Below are 15,415 nucleotides of genomic sequence, written 5' to 3'. Positions count from 1 at the left end.
GACTGTGGGTAACCGAAACTGCGGAGAGTGAGACCGCAGATGGAGGCGCGGGGGTGGAGGGGACTACTGTAGCTTAAAATGTTAAGCTTATATTAGAACAGAACTTTAAACAGATGCATTTGATCAGAGCACATCAAGTTTCCTAAAAAGTGACATGCAGTGGTTTCTCCATAATTAGAAAAAGATTACTAGCTAAGACTGAACTTCTACAAAGTATATAAAGATGGTTTTAAAATCAACAAATATTTTCTCTGTAACCCTAAGTATTGCACATCAAGTCTGCAAAAGTAACTAGACCCTTCTCCTGTAGAAGACTGCAGCCGAGTTGAACAAAAGGATGCCAAAGGTCCTTTAGGTAATAATAATAGAATTAAGCTGACAACAAGAAAAGTCAGGAAAATTCACCAAAAAAAATATAATTGTTAGATGACTGTATACAGATTTAGAAAAATGATCCAAAGGAGTTTGGATGGTATGAAATGAACAAAAGTAAAGAGGCAGAAAAGCATAAGATGTTTGGGGGGAAAAAGGGTGGATCCACTTTGTTTCTGGTCCAAAGTGACCATGGGAAATATCAGAAGAAAAACTGAAAATAAATACTAAGGACAAGAATATACATGTGGGGCTCAAATTCAAGTTAAATATTTTATTCTATAGATAATACAACTCCATTTGGAAAAAACTTTATAGATTAATGAAGTAATGGATAGCAATATTTTAGCAGAAGTAATCTGGCCATGCTATCAATATCATACTGAGTATAGAGGGAAGATCAAAAGTGAAGAAATTTATTCTATTATTAGAATCCCATATGTTGAAGCATTCCTGAGTTTGGAGAAAAATTTATTTGGTCATGATGAAATATTTTTCACTTATTAAATTATATGAAATAGCATTTTATGTAAGAATTTTATGTCTATATACATGGATGAAGTTGATCTAAGTTTTTCTTGATAGTGGACTCCTAATCATTTTATTAATTATATAATTCATTGAGTGATTCTTATGTGCCTAGGACTATGTCGTTTGTTTTCCATCCATTTGTATGTCATTTCATGCTTATAGTAAGCCTTTTTTATTTTACAGGAGATGAAATTTAAGCTTACAGGTGGCATTTGCCCAAAGCTACACAAGTAGTAAGTGGCAGAGCAAGAATTTGAACTCAGTCTCGTTCATTTAGAAGCTGGCACTCCCACCACTATGTTATGCTGTCTTATATAATAAGATCTATTATAGAATAAATCAAGAATTTTATGATCTTTCTATTTATTCTAGAACTAATTCCATAAAATGAAAAGTATCAGTTTCTTTAAATGGTATAGAAATCTCCTGGAGAACCCAATGTGGCTAGCTGTGTTTGCATGGTACACGGTATTTGGATATGAACCTTCACATTAATTAATTCAAATGTATCCACAGAGTACCTATTATAGTCTAGACACCAAGTGCCAGAGCTAAAGAAATTATATGACCACATTCCTCCTCTTAACAGCTCACATTCTGATGGAAAAATAAGATTGTAAACAAGTACATTAAAATATCTGGAATGAAAAATGTACTGGAGTTACTCAACAGTAGAACAGGCAGAAAAGAGAATCAGCAAACTTGAAAAGAGCCACATTGAGATTATCCAGTCTGAGGAACAGAAAGTAAAAAGAATTTTAAAAATGAACACAGCCTCAGATCTAAGTGATGGACACCATCAAGCATATCAGCATATGCATAATGGAAGCCCCAGAAGAAGAAGAGAGACATAAATGGGCAGAAAGAATATTTGAAGAAATGGTGGCTGAAAATATTCCAAATTTGAAAAACACTAATTTACAAATACAGGAATCTCAATAAACTCAAAGTAGGATAAACTCAGAGATCCACACCTAGACACACCATGATCAAACTGTCAAAAGACAAAGAGAGGATCCTAAAAGCAGCAACAGAGTAGCAACACATCATGTAGAAGGATGACTTATTAAGATTAACACCTGAGGGGCACCTGGGTGGCTAAATAGGCTGAGCGTCCTACTCTTTATTTCAGCTGAGGTCATGATCTCTGGGTTGTAGGATTGAGCCCCCCCCCCCCCCCCCCGTGGGCTCTGCACTGGGCGTGGAGCCTGCTTGAGATTCTCTCTCTCCCTCTCCCTCTGCTTCTCTCCCCTCCTAAAAAAAATTTTTAATTTCTAAAAAAAATAAGATTAACAGCTCGGGTGCCTGGGTGACTCAGTCAGTTAAGTGTCTGCCTTAGGCTCAGGTTATGACCTCAGAGTCCTGGGATTGAGCCCCACGTCAGGCCCCCTGCTCATCAGGGAGTCTGCTTTCCCTTTCCCTCTGGCCCTCCCCCACTCCCTCCCCTGCTCATGCACTCTTGTGCTCTCTCTCTCTCTTTCAAATAAATAAATAATCTTTAAAAAAAAAAAAAGATTAACAGTTGATTTCTCCTCAGAGATCATGAAGCCACAAGGTAATGTGTTTAATGAAGAGACTATTAAATGAGAATTTTATATCTAGCAAAACAAATTTTCAAAAGCCAAAGGAGAAATTAAGGCATTTCCAGATAAGCAAATCTAAAATTATTTGTTGCTTGCAGACTATCCCTACATGAAAAATTAGAGTCCTAAAACAAAAGGACATTAGACTAACTCTAAACCACATGAAGAAAGAAAGAGCACTGATAAAACTAATTACATAAGCTAATATAAAAACAATATAAATGCATTTTGGGTTTTTTTCTCTTACCCTATTGGAAAACAACTACATAAAAAAATAATGATGAAACTGTGTTGATAGATTTATAATGTATATAGATGTAATTATAATAGCAATAATAACACAAAGGAGAGAAGAAGAAATGGAACTGTCCTGGAGGAAAGACTTTACACAGCATTAAAATCAAATTGGTATTAATATGAACTAAACTGTTATAAATTAAGATGATAATTATAATCTGCAGGATTTCATATGTATGAAAGAATAACAGTAATTAAAATGGTATGTTAGAAAATATTTAATTAAATAAAAAAAATGAGATATATAGAATGAAGGGATAAATACACAATTCAACAATAATATATGCAGACTTCAATGCCCCACTTTCCTAACAGGTAGAACACCTAGAGACAAGACTTATTCACAATTCACACTTCACTAAATGTTAATAACTAATGACAATCCTTACAAACTCATCCCAAAAACAGAATAGATGGGAACATTTCACAACTCATTCTATGAGGCCAAAACCAGATGAATATTTGATGAATGAATGGCTGAGACATCCAAAATTTGAAAAACATTAATTTATGAATACAAGAATCTCAACGAACTCAAAGTAGGATAAACTCAAAACCCTGATACCAAAACCAGATGAAGACACCATAAAAAAATTATAGATTGATATGCCTTATGAATGGACATACAAAAATCCTCAACAAAATGCTAGCAAACATAATCCAGCAATGTATTAAAAGGATTTTACACCATTACCAGGTGGGATATAACACAGGAATGAGAGGTTTTTCATCATATGAAAATAAATCAATGTAATACATTGTATTTATAGGATTAAGGACAAGTGCCATACAATCATCTCAATAGACAAAGCAATAGCATCTGACAAAATTTAACATCCTTTCATGATAAAAACACTAACCAACTAGGAATAGAAGATAATATCCCTAATCTGATATGTGCTTTCTACAAGAAACCCACAGTTAGCATCATACTTTATGGTGAAAGGCTGAAAATTAGTCCTAAAATTAGGACAAGTATTTTGTCAAATGCTTTTCCTGCATCAATTGTGAGGATCATATGGTTCTTGTCATTTCTTTTATTAATGTGCTTTATTGCATTGATTGATTTGCGAATATTGAACCACCCTTGCATGCCAGGAATAAATCCCACCTTATTGTGATGGATAATCCTTTTAATGTACTGTTGGATCCTATTGGCTAGGATCTTGTTGAGTATTTTGGCATCCATGTTCATCAGGGATATTGGTCTGTAATTATCCTTTTTGATGGGGTGTTTGCCTAGTTTGGGATCAGGGTAATGCTGGCCTCATAGAATGAGTTGGAAGTTTTCCTTCTATTTCTATTTTTTGAAACAGCTTCAGTAGAATAGGTATGATTTCTTCTTTAAATGTTTGGGAGAATTGCCCTGGGAAGCCATCTGGCCCTGGACTCTTGTTTTTTAGGATTACTGCTTTTGATTACTGCTTCAATTTCATTACTGCTTATTGGTCTATTCAGATTGTCTATTTCTTCCTGTTTCAGTCTTGGTAGTTTATAGGTTTCCAGGAAAGCATCCGTTTCTTCCAGATTGCTTAATTTGTTGGCATATAGTTGCTGGTAATATTTTCTAATAATTGTTTTTATTTCCTTAGTGTTAGTCGTGATCTCTTCCCTTTCATTCATGATTTTGTTGATTTGGGTCCTTTCCCTTTTCTTTTGGATAAGTCCGGCCAGAGGTTTATCGATCTTATTAATTCTTCCAAGAACCAGCTTCTAGTTTTATTGATCTGTTCTACTGTTTGTCTGGTTTCTATTTCATTGATTTCTGCTCTAATCTTTATTATTTCTCTTCTCCTGCTTGGTTTAGGCTTTATTTGCTGTTCTTTCCCCAGCTCCTTTAGGTGTAAGGTTAGCTTGTGCATTTGGGATTTTTCTAATTTTTTTGAGAGAGGCTTGGATGGCTATGTATTTCCCCCATAGGACCACCTTTGCAGTATCCCACAGGTTTTGGACCGATGTGTTTTCATTCTCAGTAGTTCCCATGAATTGTTTTAGTTCTTCTTTAATTTCCTTGTTGACCCAATCATTCTTTAGCAGGATGCTCTTTAACTTCCAAGTGTTTGAATTCCTTCCAAATTTCTTCTTATGATTGAGTTGCAGTTTCAAAGTTTCATTGTGGTCTGAAAATATGCAGGGAATAATCTCAATCTTTTGGTATCGGTTGAGACTTGATTTATGTCCCAGTATGTGGTCTATTCTGGAGAAAGTTCCATGTGCACTCGAGAAGAATGAGTATTCTGTTGTTTTAGGATGGAATGTTCTGTATATATCTACAAAGTCCATCTGGTCCAGTGTATCATTCAAAGCTCTTGTTTCTTTGTTGATCTTCTGCTTAGATGATCTGTCCATTGCTGTGAGTGGAGTATTGATGTCTCCTAATATTAATGTATTATTATCAATATGTTTCTTTATTTTGGTTATTAATAGGTTTATATAATTGGCTGCTCCCATGTTGGGAGCATAGATATTTACAATTGTTAGATCTTCTTGTTGGATAGACCCTTTAAGTATAATATAGTGTCACTCTGGATTCTCTTATTATGATCTTCGATTTAAAATCTAATTTGTCTTATAGGAGGATTACTACCAGCTTTCTTTTGAGGTCCATTAGCATGGTAAATGGTTCTCTATCCCCTCACTTTCAATCTGGAGGTGTCTTTACGTTCAAAATGAGTCTCTTGTAGACAGTATATGGATCGCCAGGAAATGTTGAAAAAGAAAACCAAAGCTGGGGGCATCACGATGCCTGACTTCAAGCTATATTACAAAGCTGTGATCATCAAGACAGCATGGTATTGGCACAAAAACAGACACATAGACCAATGGAACAGAATAGAGAGCCCAGATATGGACCCTCAACTCTGTGGTCAACTAATCTTCAACAAAGCAGGAATGGAAAAAAGACAGTCTCTTCAGTAAATGGTGTTGGGAAAATAGGACAGCCACATGCAGAAGAATGAAACTGGACCATTCTCTTACACCATACACAAAGATAAACTCAAAATGGATGAAAGACCTCAATGTGAGACAGGAATCCATCAAATCCTAGAGGAGAACATAGGCAGTAACCTCTTCAACATCGGCCACAGCAACTTCTTTGAAGACAGGTCTTCAAAGGCAAGGGAAACAAAAGGAAAAATGAACTTTTTGGACTTCATCAAGATGAAAAGCATCTGCACAGCAAAGGAAACAGTCAGCAAAACTAAGAGGCAACCCATGGAATGGGAGAAGATATTTGCAAATGAAACTACAGATAAAGGGCTGGTATCCAAGATCTGTAAAGAACTTCTCAAACTCAACACCCAAAAAACAAATAATCCAGTCAAGAAATGGGCAGAAGACATGAACAGACACTTCTCCAAAGAGGACATTAAAATGTCTAATGAACACATGAAAAATGTTCAACATCCCTAGCCATCAGGAAAATACAAATCAAAATCACAATTAGATACCACCTTACACCAGTTAGAATGGCAAAAATTGACAAGGCAGGAAACAACAAATGTTGACAAGGATGTGAAAAAAGGGGAACCCTCTTACACTGTTGGTGGGAATGCAAGCTGGTACACAAACAGTATGGAGGTTCCTCAAGATGTTAAAAATAGAGCTACCTTATGACCCAGCAATTGCACTACTAGGTATTTACCCCAAAGATACAGATGTAGTGAAAAGAAGGGGTACGTGCACCCCAATGTTCATAGCAGCAATGTCCACAATAGCCAAACTGTGGAAGGAGCCGAGATGTTCTTCAACAGATGAATGGATAAAGAAGATGTGGTTCATATATACAATGGAATATTACTCAGCCATCAGAAAATATGAATACCTACCATTGACATCAACATGGATGGAACTGGAGGGGGTTATGCTAAGTGAAATAAGTCAAACAGAGAAAGACAATTATCATATGGTTTCACTCATATGTGGAACATAAGGAGGACCATAGGGGAAGGGAGGGAAAACTGAAGTGGAAGAAATCAGATAGGGAGACAAAGCATGAGAGACTCTGGACTCCAGGAAACAAATTGACGGTTACAGAAGGGAGAGGGATGGGGTAGCTGGGTGATGGGTATTAAGGAGGGCACGTGTTGTGGTGAGCTTTTGGTGTTATACACAACTAATGAATCGTTGAACTAATGATGTACTATATGCTGGCTAAATGAACATAATAAAAAAATAAATAAAACAAATAAAAAACAATAAAATAAAATTAGGACAAGTATGTCTGCATTTGCTACTTCTATTCAGTATTGTACAGAAGTTCCTAGTCAGGACAATTAGGCACAAAAAGGAGGCAACCAGATAGGAAAGGAGAAAATAAAAGTATCTATTCATAGGTGACATGATCATGTATATGGAAGATTCTAAGATAATCATTATAAATTATTAATAATAATCAAGTTCAGCAAGGTTTTAGGTACAGGATCAATATACAAATAATCAATTTTATTTCTATAAACTAGCAATGAACAATCCTAAAGTGAAATTAAGAAAAAAATCCATTTATAATATTATCAAAAGAATGAAATACTTAGAAATAAATTTAAGAAAAGAATTGTGAAACTTACACAGTGAAAATAGCTCATATTATGGGAAGAAAGAAAAGAAGACCTGAACAAATGGATGAATATACTGTATTCAAGGATGGGAAAACTTACTATTGCTAACATTGCAGCACTCCCCCAAATTGATCTAAAGATTCAATGCAATCCCTATCAAAATCCCAACTAGCTTTCTTGCAGAAATTTGGGAAGCTGATCCTAAAATCCATGGAAGTGCAAAAGACCCAGAATAGCCAAAACAATCTTGAAAAAGAAGGACAAAGTTAAAGGATGCAGACTAACCAATTTCTAAACTTATTACAAAGATACAGTAATCAAGACAATGTGGTACTGGCAAAGGAGAGACATATAGATCAATTTAATAGAATTGAGAGTCCATAAACAAATTCTCACCCTTATGGTCAATTGATTTCCCACAAGGGTGCCAAGATAATTCAATAGGGAAAGAATAGTGTTTTCAACAAATGGTGCTGGATATCCACATGCGAAAGAGTGAAGTTGGACCCCTACGTTACAACATGTACAAATATTAACTCAAAATGGATTGAAGATCCAAATGGAAGAGCTAAAAATATAAAAATCAATGACAAAAACCACCCTTTGCCCACTGCAGTGGACAATGTCTTAGTCTGCTTGAACTGCTACAACAAAATACCACAGACAGGGTGGCTTAAACAACAGAAATTTATTTTCTCATAGTTCTGGGGGCTAGAAGTCTGAGATCAATGTGCCAGCAGACACAGTTCCGAGTGAGCGCTCTTTTCCTGACATGTAGATGGCTGCCTTCTTACTGAGTCCTCACACAATGGCAGGAAAAGAAAAGGAAAACAAGCTCTCTGGTGTCTTTTTTCTTTCTTTCTTTCTTTCTTTCTTTCTTTCTTTCTTTCTTTCTTTCTTTCTTTCTTTCTTTCTTTCTTTCTTTCTTCTTTCTTTCTTTCTTTCTTTCTTCTTTCTTTCTTTCTTTCTTTCTTCTTTCTTTCTTCTGCTTCTGCTGCTTCTTCTTCTTTGTATACTTGACACACAGTGTCACATTAGTTTCAGGTGTACACCTTAGTGATTAGACAAGTTTATACTTTATGCTATGTTTGGGGTTTTTTTTTTAAGATTTTATTTATTTGACAGAGTGAGAGAGCACAAGCAGGGGGAACAGTAGAGGGAAAGGGAGAAGCAGGCTCCCCGCCAAGCAGGGAGCCCGATGCGGGGCTCGATCCCAGGACCCTGAGATCATGACCTGAGCCGAAGGCAGACGCTCAACCATCTGAGCCACCCAGGTGCCCCTACTTTATGCTATATCACAAGTGTAGCTACAACCATCTGTCACATATATCGCTATTACAATATCATTGACTACATTCCTTATGCTGTGGTGTCTCTTCTTAATAAGGACACTAATCCTAATCAGGACTCGATTCTTATGAGTTCATTTAACCTTAATTACTTCCTTACAGGCCCCATCTCCAAATACAGCCACACTGAAGATTAGGCTTCAACACATGGATTTGGGGGTGACACAAACATTCAGTCCATTAGACAACATCCTCTACTGGATTCTTCTCTTTCTGTTTCACATGCCTCATTCCTTGTGTTTCCTAAGATTGCTTCCCAAATAAACTATCTGGATACAAGTAAATCAAGTTCTGCTCTTAGGGGAACCCAAGCTAAGACAAGCATTACTTCCAAGAATTTCCATAGCAACATTGTTTGTAATGGAAAAAAAAATACAAATAACAGAAACGTCAATTAGCACAAGAATGGAAAAATAAATTGTGGTACATACATAATGGAATTAATCCTGGAGTTGAAATGACGTAAGTTACAGAGGATATACAGTATAATTCCATTCATATAAAGTTCAAAAACAGACAAAACTCAGTAATATGTTAATTTTGTTTAGGGGATATGTTCACATGTGGTAAGACTATAAAGAAAATCAAAGAAACTATAAACACAGCATTCAGTGGTTACCCCTGGGATGAGAAAGGACAGCTTCAAAGTTATTGGTAATGCATTTCGTAAGTTGAGTTATGGGCACGTGGGTGTTGGTTTTACTACTTTTTTATATCATACGTATAATTGTACATCATATGTAAATCACATTTATAGTCATATAAATGTACGATATATTTCTTAGACATTTTAATAAAAGTAGCTAATTTTTTAAAAACAAAAATATTCACTTGAAGCATGAAGAATGGGGTTTCAAAGTAGAGGCTTTATTAAATGATACATTCACTTAATTTAAAATTAGGCAGCATACATTATGAAATCTACCAATAGAAAAACATCTGCCAAGGATGAATTTCAGGAGGGAATAAATTTTATAATTTACCATCTAGATGGCTGCCAAACTTTAGTGACTGAGGCTCTAAACCAAGAAGCAGCAGATTTAAAACGCTTTTTTCTTCCCCTTCACGTTCCAGTTTGTTAACTGGATACAAGCCAAGACCTTTAGATGACTCAATTTTTCACTCTATAAGATGAAGACAATACTTGCCATCTCCCAAATAGAGGTTATGAGGATTAATCTGTCCATAAAGCATTTGAAGGTCTTTGCAATAAAGATTAAAACCATATATAAAATTTGTTGTATTTTATAGGTGTGAGTTTGCAAGACCAGTTGCCTTGAAACTGTTTATTCCATAAGAATTAAGCCTGTAGTGTAAGATTCTATGACACCAAATATGTGGTTCAATCTTAGAGATTCATGGTCTTGAATAACTAGGCTTCCCATTGACACGGTTAATTAAGAGAGATGATAGCAATTTTCCACTTACCATTTCTGCATGCATTTACCCTTTCTGAAATCTGAATGAAATTATAAATATGGAAGCTCATTACTTGCTCCTAGACACCATCCTAGAAAGGCATGGGATGGGTAGTGTAGCTGGTTTAAAAATCTAGAAATCTAAATGTTACATAAGAGGTAGGCATAAATATTTACCTCAAAAAATACTCCTCATCTAGCCAAGGATGCTTTTTTTAATTAATTGAAAATCATGTTATTAACATTACAATTTACCAATTAAATACTTGTTAGTATTAATATTTGCATATTATATTAGCTTTAGGAAGAAAATACCTTTAACAATTCATGTCTGCCTCTTCTCTAAATTATTAATAATTCTATTCAACATACTGTAAAGATATTTTTACTTTCAAAACCTAGGACATCGAAAAATGTCTTAAGCCACTACAGCTTCAGGGTTAGAAGACATCAATTTAGCTTTTAGAGGTGTTGACGTATCACAGCCTTTTCCCATTCTGCCGGCAGTTTAACAGCATCTCTGAATACTTTTAACACACTTACTTTTCTTCCCATAAGATTCATTTTTCATTCATTTATTCATTCATAGAACAGACATTTATTAAATGCCTACCTACTATGTGCAGAAGCTTTGCTAAGATAAAACGTCTTCCCTGCCTTCAAAAAAATTCATAGTCTAATAGGCAAGATAGAGAAGGAACTATATGATTATCATTAAGAATTTTTTTAAATCAAGAGTTCAGAAGAAAAACAAATGCATTTTTGTGGCATCCATGTGTAAATGCTCCTGTCAAACCTCTACTTAAAACCTCTCCATGGCTTCTGTGGGTTTGAAATAAACTTGAACTTGATACACAGGACCATTGTGAGCATCCCTTGCTCAGCATTGCCCGGACAGCCCTCCCTCTCCTTCAGCCACACTGACTTCTCACAGCCCAAGCTGTGCCATCTGCCTCTCTCTTCCCTTGCCTATGCTGTGCCCTCTGCTTGGCATGCCTGATTGTATTTTCTCTTTTTTTTAGATAATTCTTATCTTTCAGTTCTCAACTTAAGAATCTTCTCTAGAAAGCCATTTCTGACTCCTTTAGTTTTAATTAGATACCTCTCCTCTTTGCTCCCATGGATTTGTGTGCATATTTTATAGCATTTATATTTCCCTTTAAGTTATTTCCCCCAGTGGACTACTCAGTCTTTGAAAGCAACACTATTTTATCCTTGAACTTGTTAACTATCACAGTGCTTTTCTTTCATAGTATCTACTCAATATATTTTGTTAACTTAATGCTTTGCAAAATAAATACATAACTGTATATAAAGATACATCTAAAAAAACAGAAAGCATAAGAGCACAGAGGAAAAACACATAACTCAAAATATGCATCAATTTGGGAAGTGGGCAAAGGATTGAAACCCCACCCACCCCACCCCAGAGAGGTGGTATTCCTTGGGCCAACCTTGGAAGGCATAAGCCAGGCAAGGTGAGGAAGGATGAAAGCTTTGACTTGAACCAGTGTCTTCTTGCAGAGAGAACATCATGAGACATGGCACAGAAGTGAACATGACTATATCCAAGTCTCCTTGGGGATTTGACCTTTGGCTGCTGCCTTAGAAACAAGATAGAACTAAGGGCCCACCCCCAGCCAGAAGTGGAGCATGAGGTAGTCATGTTTTCCCTTTGGTCCTACCTACTATTAGGTTAAAACTGTCTGCCTGACTAGGTCAGATGTTCTCGTCATCTCTTTCCTTCCCTCCCTGGTTCTCTTCACCTGCCCCTCCATGGCTCCCCTCTTCCCCCTCATCTTCCTTTTCTTATATTCCTCCTTTCTCTTAAAACAATGGCCGATTACAAGCGTTTTCCCCCTCACAGTTCAGAACTTTTGGGGACCTTAAAGATCACCCTACCCAGCTCCATTTTACATGAGAGGAACATGAGGATCAAAACAGATAGAACTTTCTAACTTCTTAGAGCAATCATTCTTAGTGTTATGGGAGAAAAAAAAAAAAAAAAACAAGGATTGAGTCTACTAACTTCTAATGTAATAAATAGCTTCAGTATCTGTACTCTCAAGCTGCTACAACCCAACTGAATTTTAAAAATCTATGAAAACCTAGGAGAATAGTTTTAAAGCACTGGTTCCTCATAACAGGACAACAGTATTTCTCAATACGGACTATGATATTGGCTTCCAGGAGATTGCAATGATGTGACCATGGGCAGCAATATTATTTTTATATCAGAGCATCATGTGTGCGGCAAGTTACTGTATTAGTGGCTAGCATAGGCCTTCATCTTAGGAATGCTGCATTAAGTTGGCTGGCCCAGGTCATGAGAAATGAGGAATAACAGGCTGGCAGAGCTAGTGACACCTGAAGAAATCTCAGCCTTCAGTAAAATGATTAAACATTTGAAATGTTTGGTGTGGAGTGATCTTTGGTGGAAACTGATGAATGACAAAATGCTCAAATTGGTTTAAATTAGAAGTGAGAAGACACTTATTGTGGCAGCCATCACTAATACCTGTCTAATAACCATATCCCCTTCTTTTTTCTCTCTATTTTTTATTTATTTTAATTCCAGTATAATTAACATACAGTGTTATATTAGTTTCAGGTGTACAATATACTGATTCAACAATTCTATACATTACTCAGTGCCCATCCTGATAAGTGTCCTCTTAATCCTCTTCTTCTTAATTAACAGAGTCTCTCTCTCTCTCTTTTTCAGGGTGAATTGTATCCAAGTACACAATTCACATCACTGAAATGTAACTGGAAGACTGCTGGGGATATGGGTTTCCTCAAACAGGTGACTCTTCAACAACCCCATCTCCTTTTTCCTGCTGTAAGTGTCGTCAGGAGACTAAGGTGAAGCAGCCATCTTGCAACCAAGAGAGTAAAAGCCATGTACAGAGGGTGCAGGAGCAGAAAGAGGAAAAGAGCAGAAGGCAATGATGACATAGAGAGCTAGACTGAAAATAGTCCCCTATTTAATTGAGCCACTGCTGTTGTGTTTCTGCTACACAGTGCTAAAAGTAGGTCCAACTGATACACATACAAACGTAGGAGAGGGAAGACACACGACCATGGGGAAGTAAGTGGGAGAGGAATTTATGAAAATCATGGGGAGGGCTTTGAATTCCCACAGACCGTGAATTGGGGAGTCCAAACAAATTATACCCCAAATCTGAGGAAAATGGAGTTTCCAGTGTACCTCTTTGCAGCATGGCATAGCAAGGACGTCAGTTTAAACTGAATCTATGTCCTCACACTTGGGCATGCCTGGGCCAATCTATAGGTCTTAGGAGGTAGGAATGTCAGAAGTCTATTTACATGAGAATCCAAGGAAACTTCTGGAGAAGAACTCATTCTTAGGGGAGAAAACATAGATATGTAGGAGATTGTTTCAAGGATAAAAGACTGTCATCACAGGGGAAATACTTTGCACAGTATTTTTATATTAGATTGCTCTCTGGCCAAATGCCCAAGGACTTCTGCCTGAGTCCTAGGACAGGAGGCTGCAAAAGGATAAGAGTAGAGCTAAAATGAGCTTTCTCTAAATACCCTCCTGTGATAGGCATAATGGTACTGAAGATAATCACTGCAGTGGTGGTGAAAATATTGGTGTAAGGGACAGGCATTGCAATGACAATTTCAGTGCTTTCAAGTGTAGCCATTAGACATCCTGGTGTAGAGCTCTGAATATAACACTAGGGCAGACACTATCTGTGGTAGGCAGTGCACTAAAGGTGCACCCCGCCCCAAAACCCAACCAAGATCCATATCACCAGGTTATTCAAACACCAATCTAGGTTCTGCTGTGTGGGGATTCTGCAGATGGAATTAAGATTACTAATTAGCTGATTTTAAGATAGAGCAGACCCAACATGAAATCCTAAAAGCCAAAGAGAATGGTAGAAGAGTAAGACAGGAGAGATAAAACAGAAAGAGAAGTCAGAGAGATTCATGAAAAGGTCCATGAGCCAGGGGATACAGGTGGTCTCTAGGATCTAAGAATAACCTACATTGCCAGCCATCAAGGAAAAAGAATCTCAGCCCTCTGGGCACCCAGAACTGAATATTCCCCAAAAGCTGAGTCAGCTTGGAAGCAAATTCTTCCCCAGAGCCTCTAGTAAGGAACACAGCTTCCCAACACCTTGATGTTAGACCAGTGAGTTCCACATTAGACTTCTGGCCGACCAAATGGTGAGATGATAAATTTTGTTCTAAGCTAAGTTTGTGGTAACTTGTTATGGCAGCAACAGAATGCAAATTCAGTATCTTACTGCATTGCAATTATTTCTCGATATCTCTGCTGAATTCCCATCCTTAGGGCAAGGAGGATGTCTTTGTCATGCTGTTATTTTCTTATCTATTTATTTTACTTCTCCGAACTAAAGCTTCTTGTCAATATGTTTTTCTACTTTGATATAGAAATTCTAGTGCCTTTCCTTTAAAATATTCACAATCTGTTTTCAAATACCTTTGCAAGAACAATAGTTCAAATACATTTGCAGGAACAATGGTATTTGATTATTGCTAAGGTCTTTTTGCACAAGAGACATTATTAGTCTGCTCAGGCTACCATAACAAAATACCAGAGACTGGGTGATTTAAACAACAGCTACAGGGACGCCTGGGTGGCTCAGTTGGTTAAACGTCTGCCTTCAGCTCAGGTCATGATCCCAGGGTCCTGGGATCAAGTCCTGCATCTCACTCCTTTCTCAGAGGGGAGCCTGCTTCTCCCTCTGCCTGCCTCTCTCTCTCTAACAAATAAATAAATAAAATCTTTAAACAACACCTACATATTTTCTCACAATTCTGAAGGCTACAAGTCCAAGATCGAGGTATAATTGGTTTCCGGTGAGACCTCTCTTCCTGGGTTGGAGACGACCACCTTCTTTGCTGCATCCTCACATTGCCTTTTCTCTGTGCACAACCACAGAAACAGAGAGATATCTTTGGTGTCTCTTCCTCTACTTCTATCAGATTAGGGCCCCATCATTATGACCTCCTTTAACCTTAATTATCTCCTTAAAGGCCCTATCTCCAACTGTCATCACATTTGGGGTTCAGGCTTCAACATACGAACTTTGAGTGGATACACAGTTCAGTCCATAACAAAACAATAAGGTCTAGCCTTATTTGCATCTTTTTTTTTTTTTTTTTTTAGATTTTATTTATTTATTTGACAGAGAGAAAGAGCACCAACAGGGGGAGCGGCAGGCAGAGGGAGAAGCAGGCTCCCCACTAAGCAAGGAGCCCAATGCGGGACGGATCCATGACCCGAATCGAAGGCAGACGCTCAA

Source organism: Mirounga leonina, unplaced genomic scaffold (assembly GCF_011800145.1).
Source record: "Mirounga leonina isolate KUSES-001 unplaced genomic scaffold, KU_Mleo_1.0 Mir_127, whole genome shotgun sequence".
Classification (NCBI taxonomy): domain Eukaryota; kingdom Metazoa; phylum Chordata; class Mammalia; order Carnivora; family Phocidae; genus Mirounga; species Mirounga leonina.
Note: the sequence above shows the minus strand (reverse complement) of the source record.